Source organism: Perna viridis, chromosome 6, assembly GCF_037379345.1.
Source record: "Perna viridis isolate PV_CMFRI_1.1 ecotype Kerala chromosome 6, ASM3737934v1, whole genome shotgun sequence".
NCBI lineage: Eukaryota > Metazoa > Mollusca > Bivalvia > Mytilida > Mytilidae > Perna > Perna viridis.
In genome coordinates, this window is record NC_142450.1 from 48,781,778 (window position 1) to 48,795,406 (window position 13,629).

The 13,629-nt window shown below is 32.8% G+C and overlaps 1 protein-coding gene across 1 annotated transcript in view; it reads left to right on the forward strand.

Annotated features, from left to right (window-relative positions):
- Positions 1–1,752: 1,752 nt before the first annotated feature.
- LOC148615381 (synaptotagmin-6-like) overlaps positions 1,753–13,629 on the forward strand; it is a 47,639-nt gene continuing 35,762 nt past the window's right edge. Inside the window, exon 1 of the mRNA XM_088590296.1 lies at positions 1,753–2,228. The gene's annotated coding sequence lies outside the window, so the exon portion shown is untranslated. The remainder of the gene's footprint in view (positions 2,229–13,629) is intronic.

The window sequence follows — 13,629 nt, forward strand, 5'->3', positions numbered from 1 at the left end:
TGGTAAATAAATATATGTCATTAATAGAATTCTCAATGCGATGTGTACTGGTATTTCTATCTAGATATCACGAAAAAGGACCGTAATATATATTATATTTAAAAATAGTGGTGCTTCTACAAATAATGAAAAACAGAATATGTATATTTTATCTTTTTCAAAACACACTGTTCATAGAAAAATGAACTTGGAATAAAATGACAAATCAACAATAATAAAAAAGTTCAATGGAAATAAAAATAAAAACTAACTAATGAGATCGAAACAATCCTTTAAAAACGTTTTCTTGTACAATTGTACAATCGTAGAAATGGCTGACATCATTACAAAAAAAGGTAGCCGATGACCCCAATCAGGAACTGCATTTTAGCTCCTGGCAACAGATCTGCAAAAGGGTGTTTAAATGCTCTCAGCATTCGCTTGACATAAAACTGCAAATTTCAGGCATGTAGCATCATATGCTGGGCAATCGAAAAAGACATGTTCAAGGTCCTCCCACACCTCAGCGTCACAAAAATCGCATAAATCGTTTTCGGACATATTCACTCTTTATACATTTTCAGTGGAAAACTACTATTTGTATGCAATTCAAGGAATGATTTATTTCTAGTGTCCGTTCCGAACAAAGAATTTATAGAGGCTTGACTTAAATCACCCGAAGAGAAACCATTCGGATTGAAATCACGTATGGTGTCTAAAATACAGCTATGGTATCTCCAAAAATGTTCATTCGAGTTAGTCATTTCATTATAGACTTGCCTACATAGTCTATTTTCTGTAAGTTGAAATAAATGGTTAAAATAAGAAAGTCATTGTCTGTCTACGAAAGTAGACAGAGGTTCCTATCGTAATTCTAGTAACATAGCAGATTTAGATATGTCATGATTCGTGCAGAAAATAACTTTAGAAGCTTTATATTGATAACTATTCAGCAAATCTTTACTAGCCTACGACAGTTTCATTCAGACTGGGCGCGCGTGATTAAGCGATGGTCTGACGACAAGTTCCATAGAGGATTTCCAATGTTTAAGCGAGTGAAGTCAACGTGCTTTTCTAAAACGCGGACCATGTAGTTTATCAGCTTTTTCTTTCACAAAGGTGCAGAGGTGGTTAAATTTTAGAGACCGATTTATTATGTAGCCTATATACTTATATTCATTAACTTCTTCGATCGAATCGTTTCTTATTTTCTAATCTGAGACCTTACTCAACCTCTTTCCTACCACCATAACTTTAGACTTTTTTTCATTAAACTTTAGATTCCCGTAAAGACCCGTAAGGGAAGAAGTTTTTATTGCATGTTTGTTTATTATACACGACAAATGAACATTTGTAGAACAGCCATATTGTTTTCTCATTGAAGTCTCTGAAAGTATGAACAGATACTGTTTGTAAAACTACATGTAGATTAAACAACTTTTATATCTAGTACTTTCTGAGGGTTTAACAAAATAAAACTATCTTATTAACAAAATAAATCTTTGCGTGATATCAATATTCAACATTGATAAAAATAAACACGTTTGTATTGGACTGGTATATTATATACCCTCAAGACTGAATTGATTTTGATAACAATTTTCACTAAATCTGTTGATTTGACATTTTCAGTGAATCAGTTTGTTATGGAATACCCAATGGAGATATTTTAATATGATATATTAGTTGAAATCTCCATTGATAATTATTGTGAACTTTAATGGGTAAATTTTAATTTCAGTCGGAGGTAGTGCGTGAACGTGATTTTAATAATAGGGGAAGAAATACCACAAAGAATATCATGTTCATAAAAAAGCGTGGGAGTGTGACCTTTGACATGAAAGTGAAACAAAAATGATACAATTCCTGTGCAGCTGCAGAACATTATTTTGCGCAAATAGAAATTAGAGGAAAATAAAAATCGAATCAATTTATACGAGATCGATTTTCAGTTAAAATGTTCTTCAGCGACAAGACACCACCAGAGCCCAGTGATGTGCGAAGAGAAGACGTCATTCCGATGTTCAAAATATAACAATTAGCACATTGTGTCGTCTGCCGTTCTGTCATCAACTATGGCTGTCTCTGATTAGATCTAACTCTTATCTTATGTTTATAGCAGTAGGAAAAAATCGAAGTCTTCTGCGCAACAAGTAGAAATAAAATGGAGATAAAAATGAGGATGACATTTTTTATTAGGTGAAGAAACACTGTATAGAATTGATGATGTAGAACTAAAAGCGACAAAGGTAAGCTTTATTTCTTAATTACAAACTGATGTTTTATGTCTATAGAAACTTGCTTTGCTTTAAATATTGTTCACAAATCTCGAATTTAATGTATTTTTAAGCATAACAAATTACCACAGAATAGAAAGAGTAAACTTGAGAGAAAAAAAACTATACCTTTTCATTGTTGAAGAATAATTGTAATTACAAGTAATCTGTTTGAGTGTTTTAACTAATATTTGTTTTCCCATTTATGGTGTAAGACATTTACATTATATATATTATCTGCGGTTAAATTGAGTTTACGTTCATAAACGAGCTCCTGTGGGAACATTATCTTACTATTTATTAGCAATAAACGCAAACATCTATGAGGAATTATCCTAGTAGACTGAAATGCGTACTTATATCAAAATAAACATACTGTTTTGGGTTATAAAACTTCAAAGTGGTATATATTAGGTTATCACATGAATATTATTGCAATGGTATTATACATTATTTTCAATTAAAACAAAACACACACACACAAAACAAAAACAAAAACAAAAACAAAACAAAACAAAAAATAAAAACTGAAAAAAAAATACGTTACCTATATTTTTCCCGTTACAGAATTATTAAAATCGTTTGATGTTTAATCTTATGCGATGTTAATTACATGTGATCGGGTTCAGCGACCTTTTGACCTTAGTTAGTTTTCATGATGCCTGGAAAGATTAATGATACACGAGATTATCAATGTACATGTGATATTTTTATGTAAGAATATTCAAACATTTGAAATTATTTATTTAATTCTTGACACGACTATTTTTTCTTTTGCATGATTTAATGCTATGTCAGATCAAAGATCAAGATCAAAATAAATGATGTTCCGACGTTTTTTTTCATAAATATCCAATGTTGATGTTTGATTACCAACTTGATTTATGTATTTGGATAGTTTTCCACTATTTTTGTATTATTTAATTAACCATGAAACTTTGTGGAACTTGATGTCGCCCAAATGTGAAATGATTCGTATGGCTAGTGCTTTTTGTTTTCCGTTTTTTTTTCAGTTCACTACATCATGTTTGTAGATTGTCTTTGTTTCTCGTGTTATTTTTAGTTCAATACATCATGTTTGTAGATTTTCTTTGTTTTCTGTGTTTTTTTTTTTCAGTTCACTACACCATGTTGGTAGATTGTCTTTGTTTTCCTGGTTTTATTTCAGTTCACTACATCATGTTTGTAGATTGTCTTTGTTTTCTGTGTTTTTTTTTTCAGTTCACTACATCATGTTTGTAGATTGTCTTTGTTTCCCGTGTTTTTTTTTCAGTTCACTACACCATGTTTGTAGATTGTCTTTGTTTCCTGTGTTTTTTTTTTCAGTTCACTACACCATGTTTGTAGATTGTCTTTGTTTCCTGTGTTTTTTTTCAGTTCACTACATCATGTTTGTAGATTGTCTTTGTTTCCTGTGTTTTTTTTTTCAGTTCACTACATCATGTTTGTAGATTGTCTTTGTTTCCCGTGTTTTTTTTTTCAGTTCACTACACCATGTTTGTAGATTGTCTTTGTTTCCTGTGTTTTTTTTCAGTTCACTACATCATGTTTGTAGATTGTCTTTGTTTCCTGTGTTTTTTTTCAGTTCACTACATCATGTTTGTAGATTGTCTTTGTTTCTTGTGTTATTTTTAGTTCACTACATCATGTTAGTAGATTTTCTTTGTTTCCCGTGGTTTTTTTTTTCAGTTCACTACACCATGTTTGTAGATTGTCTTTGTTTCCTGTGTTTTTTTTCAGTTCACTACATCATGTTTGTAGATTGTCTTTGTTTCCTGTGTTTTTTTTTTCAGTTCACTACATCATGTTTGTAGATTGTCTTTGTTTCTTGTGTTATTTTTAGTTCACTACATCATGTTAGTAGATTTTCTTTGTTTCCCGTGGTTTTTTTTTTTCAGTTCACTACACCATGTTTGTAGATTGTCTTTATTTCCTGTGTTTTTTTTCAGTTCACTACATCATGTTTGTAGATTGTCTTTGTTTCCCGTGTTTTTTTTTTTCAGTTCACTACACCATGTTTGTAGATTGTCTTTGTTTCCTGTGTTTTTTTTTCAGTTCATTACATCATGTTTGTAGATTGGCTTTGTTTCCCGTGGTTTTTTTTTCAGTTCACTACACCATGTTTGTAGATTGCCTTTGTTTCCTGTGTTTTTTTTTTCAGTTCACTACACCATGTTTGTAGATTGTTTTTGTTTCCCGTGTTTTTTTTTTAGTTCAATACATCATGTTTGTAGATTGTCTTTGTTTCCCGTGTTTTTGTTTTTTAGGTAACTACACCGTATTTGTAAGTTGTCTTTTTTGTCTTTGTTTTTTTTTCAGTTCACTACACCATGTTTGTAGATTTGTTTTGTTTCCCGTTTTCCCGTTTTTGCCATTTTTTTTTTATTTTGGCGTATTTGAATTGCCCCTTGTTCACACTTCGGTACTTTTTTTTGCCGACATCTATGTTATCTCTTCGTCTCAATAATATCTTATGTAAATTGATTATAGGAATCTAGTATAGTTATTTTTTATATAATGAACTTCCACTACGGTTTTTGCATGTCTTGACATCATCAAGAATATATATCCAGTAAAACGTACTCGGTTCACTGGAATTCAAATAGGTACTTACTACTATGTCCTGAAGGGTTATCAAGTATATATAGATTTATCGTATGAAATATTTGATAGGAAGTTATGACCTCGATTCTGAGAGAAATCGTTGTTAAAAAGGTTAAAAAAACGTGTAGGCCCTCGGTGGAATAAAGAATTGACCCAGAGCAGACCTTGTCTTGTCTTGAAGAAGACTAAGGGTACAAGGACTTAGAGATATGTCTAGTGATTAGAAGCTGAACTCAGTCGTTAATGTGTGAACCACAATGTAGTTGTTTAAAAGGGTGTAAACTATTTGTGGCTGGGCGTTTTAACCAGTTGTCGTGTCACCCAGTATTCCCTTTTTGAAGAATAAAACTACTTTTTTGCATACTTCCATCGCAACCAGCCATTCGTACATGCCGTCACCTTAAGAGAAAAGTTAATATCAAACATCATATTTAATTATTATAAGTAAGGACAATAACTATATATTCTATATGATCACATTACTATTGCCATCTTATTACATTGGTATTGCCAATGGTTTTCAGCTAGTTACAATATGTTTTCCATCACCATAATCTAGTCCTTAAATGTTTTGCCTGCCACTATAACTGAGTTACATTCTTTTTGCCTGTCAATATCATATAGTGGAATTGTTCTTGTCAGTATACACCAACTAGTTGCATTAAATGTGCCTGTCATCATCACCTGGCGACTGCATTTTTCTTTCCTGTCATGAACACCTAGTAATTTTATTCATGCCACAACAAACACATATTTATTTTTGGTCTTGCCTGTCAAGAGCTTATAGTTATAGTATCCTTGCCTTTCATCATCACATACATTTGTAGTTACATTATTCTTGTCTGCCATCATCATCTAGTTTTATTAGACTTGATTGCCTTTATCATCTTGTTACATTATACTTGCCTGCCATTGTTACCTTGTTACATTAGACTTGCCTACAACAATCACTAAGTTACAGTATTCTTGCCTGCCACCATCACCTAGTTACAGTATTCAAGCCTGCCATCATCACCTAGTTTCATTACTTTTGCCTGCCATAATCACATAGTTACAGTATTCTAGCCCGCCATCATCACCTAGTTTCATTACTCTTGCCTGCCATCATCACCTAGTTACCGTATTCTTGTCTGCCATCATCACCTAGTTTCATTACTCTTGCCTGCCATCATCACCTTGTTACATTATTCTTGTCTGCCATCATCACCTAGTTTCATTACTCTTGCCTGCCATAATTACCTTGTTACAATATTCTTGCCTGCCATCATCACATTATTACATTTGTCTTGCCTGCCATCACCATTCCGTATCGTTGCCTTATTATCGTCTATCGTTGTCATTCTTCTGCTTGTTATTATCTTTTAGTTACGTAAGTAATGACAGTTATCATTATTATTCATACCAACCATGGTTACCTTAGTACAATATTCTTTCTGTCAGCATTGTCTGTCAAAACAATCGTGATCCCTGCCATGTTTTTTTTTATACTTAATGGTTTAATTGTCGGATCAATGAAGCACAGTACATGTGTCTAGTCCACATATAACAATTCTATAGTTCGATTTAATTTCACCGATCTTAAATTTATACTGTTCACTGGTAATATAAACATTACTTCTACTTTTTGAAGCTTTGAAATGATTTATAGCATTTTCCCCTGTAATTAACCAGTTGTGTTTGAAGAGTCTGTCTGGAAGAAAGATAGGGAAGATTTTTACTCTTGATTTTACTTTATCAAGACAGTCATGATCAATATTGAGATATAATAGTAAGAATCTGTCCCAAACAACAGGTCCCGAACTTCTCTTGAATGATGAAGTGAGTCACGTGACTTTTATAGCCTGGGTAAAGTACATGGGTAGATCTTAGGTGTTTCTAGATTAAGACGTTATAAACAATCTAAGTTTAATAAGGTTGTGTTAACGTTAATGTATCACCATCTAACGAATGTGGAATAAATCACACTAACTAATCCCGGACAGAACTATCGGAAATTCGTGTCCGAAGGTTTATATTAAGATTAAGGGACCCTTCCGGTAGTTTGACAGCATAATTAACATGACAATAACAAGATAATAGTGACTATTTCATTGCTTCTGTCGTGGTGATAAGTATGGGATGGCGATGTTTTGTCAAATTATTGTTTATTATTGATTATACAACACATTTCTTCAATTGTGTTCTATACTTCGTTTACTTTTTCTTCATTTGGACATTTTTAACTAAACGTTGGCTCAGCGTCGGACGTAACAACTATATGAATGATTTAGTTGAGATGCACATTTAATTCTGATTGGCTTCACTAAATCAGTGCTGCTATGTGAGTGTATCATTAAGTTTTAATCAAGATAAATTAGAATGAAATCCATTAGTAGAAATCTTTATAGTTACGTTCTTATCCTGATTCTTCACCAGACATGCGCATTAAGCACGTCACTCAGAATCCGTTAATTGTTTTTACTCCAGCTACCACAACACTAACTTGCCCTATTGCACAACATATTTATACATATGTTCACATTGTAATAAGTTAGACACAGCGTTAACAATGTGTTAAATGGTTATGATACATTTCTTTTATGACAGTGTTTTGAACGTCTTGACCGCTCTTGCAGTTCTTGCTCGCACTAACGGATGATGCCAATTACTATGAATATGCTATTCGACTTGTATGATTTACACTATGTTTTGCTGTTTGTCAACTTCCTTAGTAACGACGAATTATGAAGACTATTTGATAACGGTCAGGGTACATTAGTCTTTGTCTTTTTAGTTCTTTCTGTAATTTAGAGATAAAAGTTGATTGTCCTGAAGCATTTATTGTAACGTCTCACTGAGAATGTCAGATCAAAACAAGCATCTAAAGAACTGGTGACTGACCCGACAAGTGTTCAAATTGACATGAACATTTCTGTCGATAAACTATTTGACATTCTCCATATGATATCCTTATTTTTTACTCCAATTTTCGTTAATATGTTTCAAGTAATCAGATGATTTATGTCTACAGGACAAAGATGTTTAAACATAATAATGTCTTGTCAAGTGAAGACACAATCACAGCGTGTACGTCCAACTGCTTTGTTTTCATCTAATATTAAAGAAAATGTCACTGACAGGCTGTTGACCTTTCTAACAGACATAAACAAAGCTGTCACAAGCAAGCTTAGTTGTCTAATCTAGAAAGTCGTTTTGAGAACCTGACTTTAATTCAGAACGTACATTTATCACGCTATAATTTATGTCATTTGTTCTCCCTAATTAGTTTTTATATCTTTATTGACGCCTTCAGATTCATTTGAATACAGTCTGTAAAACTAATATTCTTAAAGAATTTTATCTACCAAGAATTGTGCAAAGCAGTTCCGAAAAATGAATGACATTAAGGATTTTATATTTATAACAATATTTCTTCATAATGCGGAGAGCCCAAAACACAAATGAGAGGACCAATACCCCGATATAAATGCGCTGGTTTGGACCTTTAGTTTACCCCTAGTTTTTGTTTAACCCGGCCACAAATTTTATGTGCCTTTCCCGAGCCAGGAACATGTAGTCCTGTGGTTGTTTTTTTTATGTCCATTTGTTATACGTTTTTTGTATAGATTAGGTCAATTTCCGTCTTTTATGAGTCACTTCATTTATTTTGGGGCCTTCTACAAGTTTCGTCATGGTATGGGTTTTGCCCATCATTGAAGACTGTGTGGTTAATTGTTCATTGCTTGACTTTTTGGAGGGTAACTGTCTCATTGAAAATCACACCACAACTCTTTTTTTTTATAGCATGCAAGTCTTTGAACATTTAGATCATGATAATTGTTTTATTAGTAACTCCACTTTAATTTATAGACTCAGAAATGTTAGTAATTTTGTAATAAAAAATCATAAAGAACCTGAACTGAACATTTACTCTTCATTTTTATCTAAAAATCTGATGTTTCTATCTTCATCTTTTCATATCCACTTTTGTTCTCAATTCTGTGCCGTCTGGATCAATCTGATTAGTCATAAGATTGAGCAACTTTATTGTTCTAGCAAAGAAGATATTACCTACTTCATATTCCCAGTTTTTAGTTGATTCAAGATTTCACTTACACCACTTATTGAAAAATTGAATGAAACCTGCACAGAATCTTTATTAATTGTTCCCATTGTGCACCTTCTCTTTTAGAGTTTGATTCGAATCAATTTGTGGGTTCACATAGCAAATGATGGACTTTGGCATTTATAATATGGAGACCCATCTCTTATATCCATGTCTCCTCTTACACTACTGACACTCACATATAAATTTATATACAGATGTCACTATCTATCCAATTGCATTTACGAAAACAAAACAAATCAAAACAAAACAAAAACAAAAAACTACAAAAACAAAAAGAAAGAAAGAATACACAAATTAACAAATGAACATAATATATTTAAAAAAATTGTCACAGATTTCAATCTTGTCCCATTTTGTTTGTTGTATTTTCCTTTATTGTTTTGTTATTTTTCGCTTTGTCCTTTTTTAATTCTTTGTATAAGAGTTGGTATATTTTGGTTTTGTAAAATAGATAATTTACTCAAAATAATGTTATTCTGATAGTAGTCTAAGCATAAGTCATAGGTTTAAAATGTATTGTTTATTTGTATGACAATATTCAATGCAAACATATATTGTTTCGATATTTTCTCTGGCTAATCTCTATATTATTGTGATTTGACTATCCCCTCTAGATCTATCAGTTATTCAATACAATATTAATTAAGGTAGGACACAAGACTATCTTCCTCTGACTAAAATTAATTTTCACACATTTCCTTATATCAATTTACCGTGGAAATATAACGGTTCAATTCGTGATGATAAATACAATTTCACTATAAGAACGTCAGTTGGAATGGCACTGTAATTGTTATAGGTAAAACTGGAGTCATTGATGTCTACAATATAATACTAATGGATTGGTAATAGAAGGGAACGATTTATTTGGCTACACTATCTCAGCTTGGTTGGGCAAATGAAAGTGAATTCACATACATACATATATAGAATTTAATTTCCACATAGTAACGCACTTCAGATGATATTCGTGGGACAAATTAATTCTTGTTGAGTCATATTAAAGTTGAAAAAAATCACAATAGACAAAAGAACAGATATGGTGAAACGTAACAAATGCACCAATGTTTAACCTGAATACAAAACAGTAATTACTATTAGAGATTAACAAGAGATCATCAACAAGTGACAACACACCTTTAAGAAAGCTCTGCAAGGCCCTGACAACAAAATTGATAGTTTCTACGTTAACAGAAGATGACACACATACGTAGCTAGTGAATAAAGAATATTATCAAGAACACAAAAACTGACATGAAAAGTAAGAAACCTCGATCAAAATGTCTTCACACTATGTGACCCATCGGGTCTATTTGATGCTGCTCTATTCTTTTTCTGTTTTTGGGGGTATTTTTTCTGTATTTTGTCTAAATTTAAATCTCTATATGATAAGTATATGTTTTTTTGGTATTTCTAAAAAATGTATATCTAGGGAAAAATCCCAAACAAAACAAAACAAAAACAAAAGAAAAGAACGCGGGTCCAATTATCAAATGATACAAATGGTATACTTATAATAATAATAAAATGAACTAAATTTGCACATTAAAAGTTTCACCACACATTGAGAGGCAAAAACAATCAAATACACATAGCAGAGAAAAAAAAGTTTCCATTGATACAGATACAGAAATATGATAAATGATCATTTGTTAAAACGAAGAGCATAAAGCTTGTTTTCTGTTATCAATATACAAATTAAATTTTTTTACTACTTTGTACTGTGACGTCAAATTTATTATGGAAATTTTTCGACATCCAAATCTCTTGATTTGTCAGTTATACTTCATACTTCATGTGGCATGATGTCTATATACAATTTAAGAATAGGTAATCAGGTCTCTATGACAACTCGTAGGCGATTCTTTACTATGTGGACTTGAGGTAATCGATTGTTTGATGTCCTTGCGGTGAATCGCCAATTTTCTTCCCACGTGGACACTATGGCTCATGTTATATTTATTCAAAAATATATTTTCGGGGGGGGGGGGGGGCTGGCAGATTTTGAAAATAAATAATCTGTCTCTGTTTATGTAGGAAATAAATAATCTGTCTCTGATTATGTAGGAAATAAATAATCTGGCCTCATCATACCAGTAAATGAATAGACTGACCTTAGCCAGTGAATTGAAAATAAATATTCTGATCTTGGATTGTAAATTGAAAATAAATATTCTGACCCGCCCAAAACCTTAAAAAAATTTGGTTCGCTACGCTCGCCATAGTTTCAAGAAGTCACGATGACTTAAGTTACACATCGACTAACTTTATATATGGATTAGAATGCAACTTATGCATATGACTAGTATATATCGATGAAACACAAAAACGATTAAACAAACGAATGTGCGGTCATCGTTCGGGAATTAATACCACCAAATTCATTACAGTTTATCAACATTTCAATCACCAACATCATTCAATCCTCTCTCTGAAAGAAAGTTCGTTTTCTTGAAAAAAAATTACCATCCAACGAACAGTCCCGTCCTATGTATCGTAGGGAAAGAGAGGAATACTGGATACGCAGACTAGGTACTGCAATACCTTACGGGTGCAATGACAACATCAACAGTATAGGAAACCTTTCAAACCAATAGCATTGATGTGATGAATTTATTTGACAAAAATTCAAGACGGAAAAGGAATCATGACCATCGCCACTATACGTCACCTAAGATGCATGATGTCTCCATAGATGGTCTTCCTTTCATACAAAAATCTCTTGGATATCATCACATTCGAACTAAACTCTATTATATACCTCTCACTCTACTACTTTCCCTTTACAAAACAATCTTGACACTACTGTTTCTGAACCTACTCCATCGTTATACAGACTTGTTGCCATCAGTTTGGATATTGGTTTCCACAGACTCTTTCAAAAAATTGTGTAAAAGGTCAAGATGAAGAACAACGACCATTTCTTCCACTACCGTTTGTCAACACAGGTATAGATGCAATTAATTTGGCTAATATCCTCCATCACAAAAACGTATCCAACAATTCCCTCATATTTCAAGGACAAATCCATACCGATTATTTCAGATTCCTACACTTCACTTATTCCATCCAAAATTTTCAATTATAAAAGGCTATTGCAGAACCTCGAGATTGACGACTTCAAGGGTAAACCACATGACTGTTTTTGCAAGAACTTTCCATTCAAATATGGTCCTTCCGGTCACGTTATTATAGGAGATTTAAGCATCATCGAAAACGAATCTCTGCGTAATATCCTTTCTAAAGGTCCCAAGTACCGTGAACCACGCTGCATAAATTGGAATTATAACTTTATAGTTCTGATGGAAGCCGTGGAGGACTACGCAATGGAATGGAATGGATAAAACAAAAACAAGAAGACACTGATTCTCTGTAAGAATGGGTCTTTTTTTTTAAACGAATGAAAGTTTTAAGTAGATCATTGAGCGTCAATGCTACATCGGTTTTCAAAGACCTCGATGTAGCAAAAACTTTGACTACCATATATGTGTATGTTGTCGTACCAGCAGACAAAGCCCAAAACCAAAATTTTTTTGTTTGCTAAACGTATGATATCTGTAGTAGGGTTGGGACACTAGGCAAAACACAAAATAAACTGCTTACTATAACTACATTTATTAGTTCGTGCACTTTCTGTCAACTTTGAACATACACTGCAAAATGAATAAAGTACGCTTTAATACATTCCGAGTTGCTCATTTGCATTTTTTACTTTGTATGTATGATTTTGATTACTTTATGTTCTTTGTTGTGTATGTCTGTTTTCCGTGTCTGGTCTGTGTCCCTGGATTACATTCTGTTGATTACCGCTATAACCTTGGTTCCCTTGATAACTCTTTGCTAAGACTGATTCTCAAAAATACATATAAACTACTAAATCATTATGGAGTGTTCCAGAATTTGCATTATATAACTACGCAGTTCAAAGTAGAGAAAATATTATTCATTATCAGAGATTCCAAAGAAGAGATAGTGGATGGCCATAAATCTGTGTTCCCTTCTTTTGGTCTCTCTACCAAAGACCACAGGATTCCATACAAACAACGCTACATAGCTTGATCTGCAAAATTTATCACCAAACCTCTTTCACAACTTTTAACTTCTATACTCACACCTGTCTTACCACAACACTTGTTACTATCGTAGTAGTATTAAGACAATGTGGATCCTGAAAAAAATCGTAAGATCTTTTGGGGACTCTCAATTCAAGATTATTATCAAAATATAATAGCATTAAAACCCATGTTTTTTTAACAATGTATACTTCTATTCCCAATACTCACACAGTTAAAATCCCGACTTAAAAGCATTATACATCGTTGTTTCTCCAAAAAAGATGGTACACCTAGATTCAAATATATATTTCTTGGTAGAGATTCCTCATACTTTGTAAATGATAATTCCAAATCCTCTTCCAAATATACTGAAGAAAATGTTTTCAAAATGCTGGAATGTTTGATGGACAAAATATGTTTCAAGTGTGGTGGACGCGTTTTTCAACAAACGCTCAGCATTCCAATGGGATCAAATTGTGCTCCTCTACTTGCTGATCCCTTCCTTCACTCTTATTAGGCTGCCTTTATAGCTGATCTGATTCGACAGAAAGAACATCGTTTAGCTAGAAATTTAAATCTCAGTTTCCGCTATATAGATGACGTATTA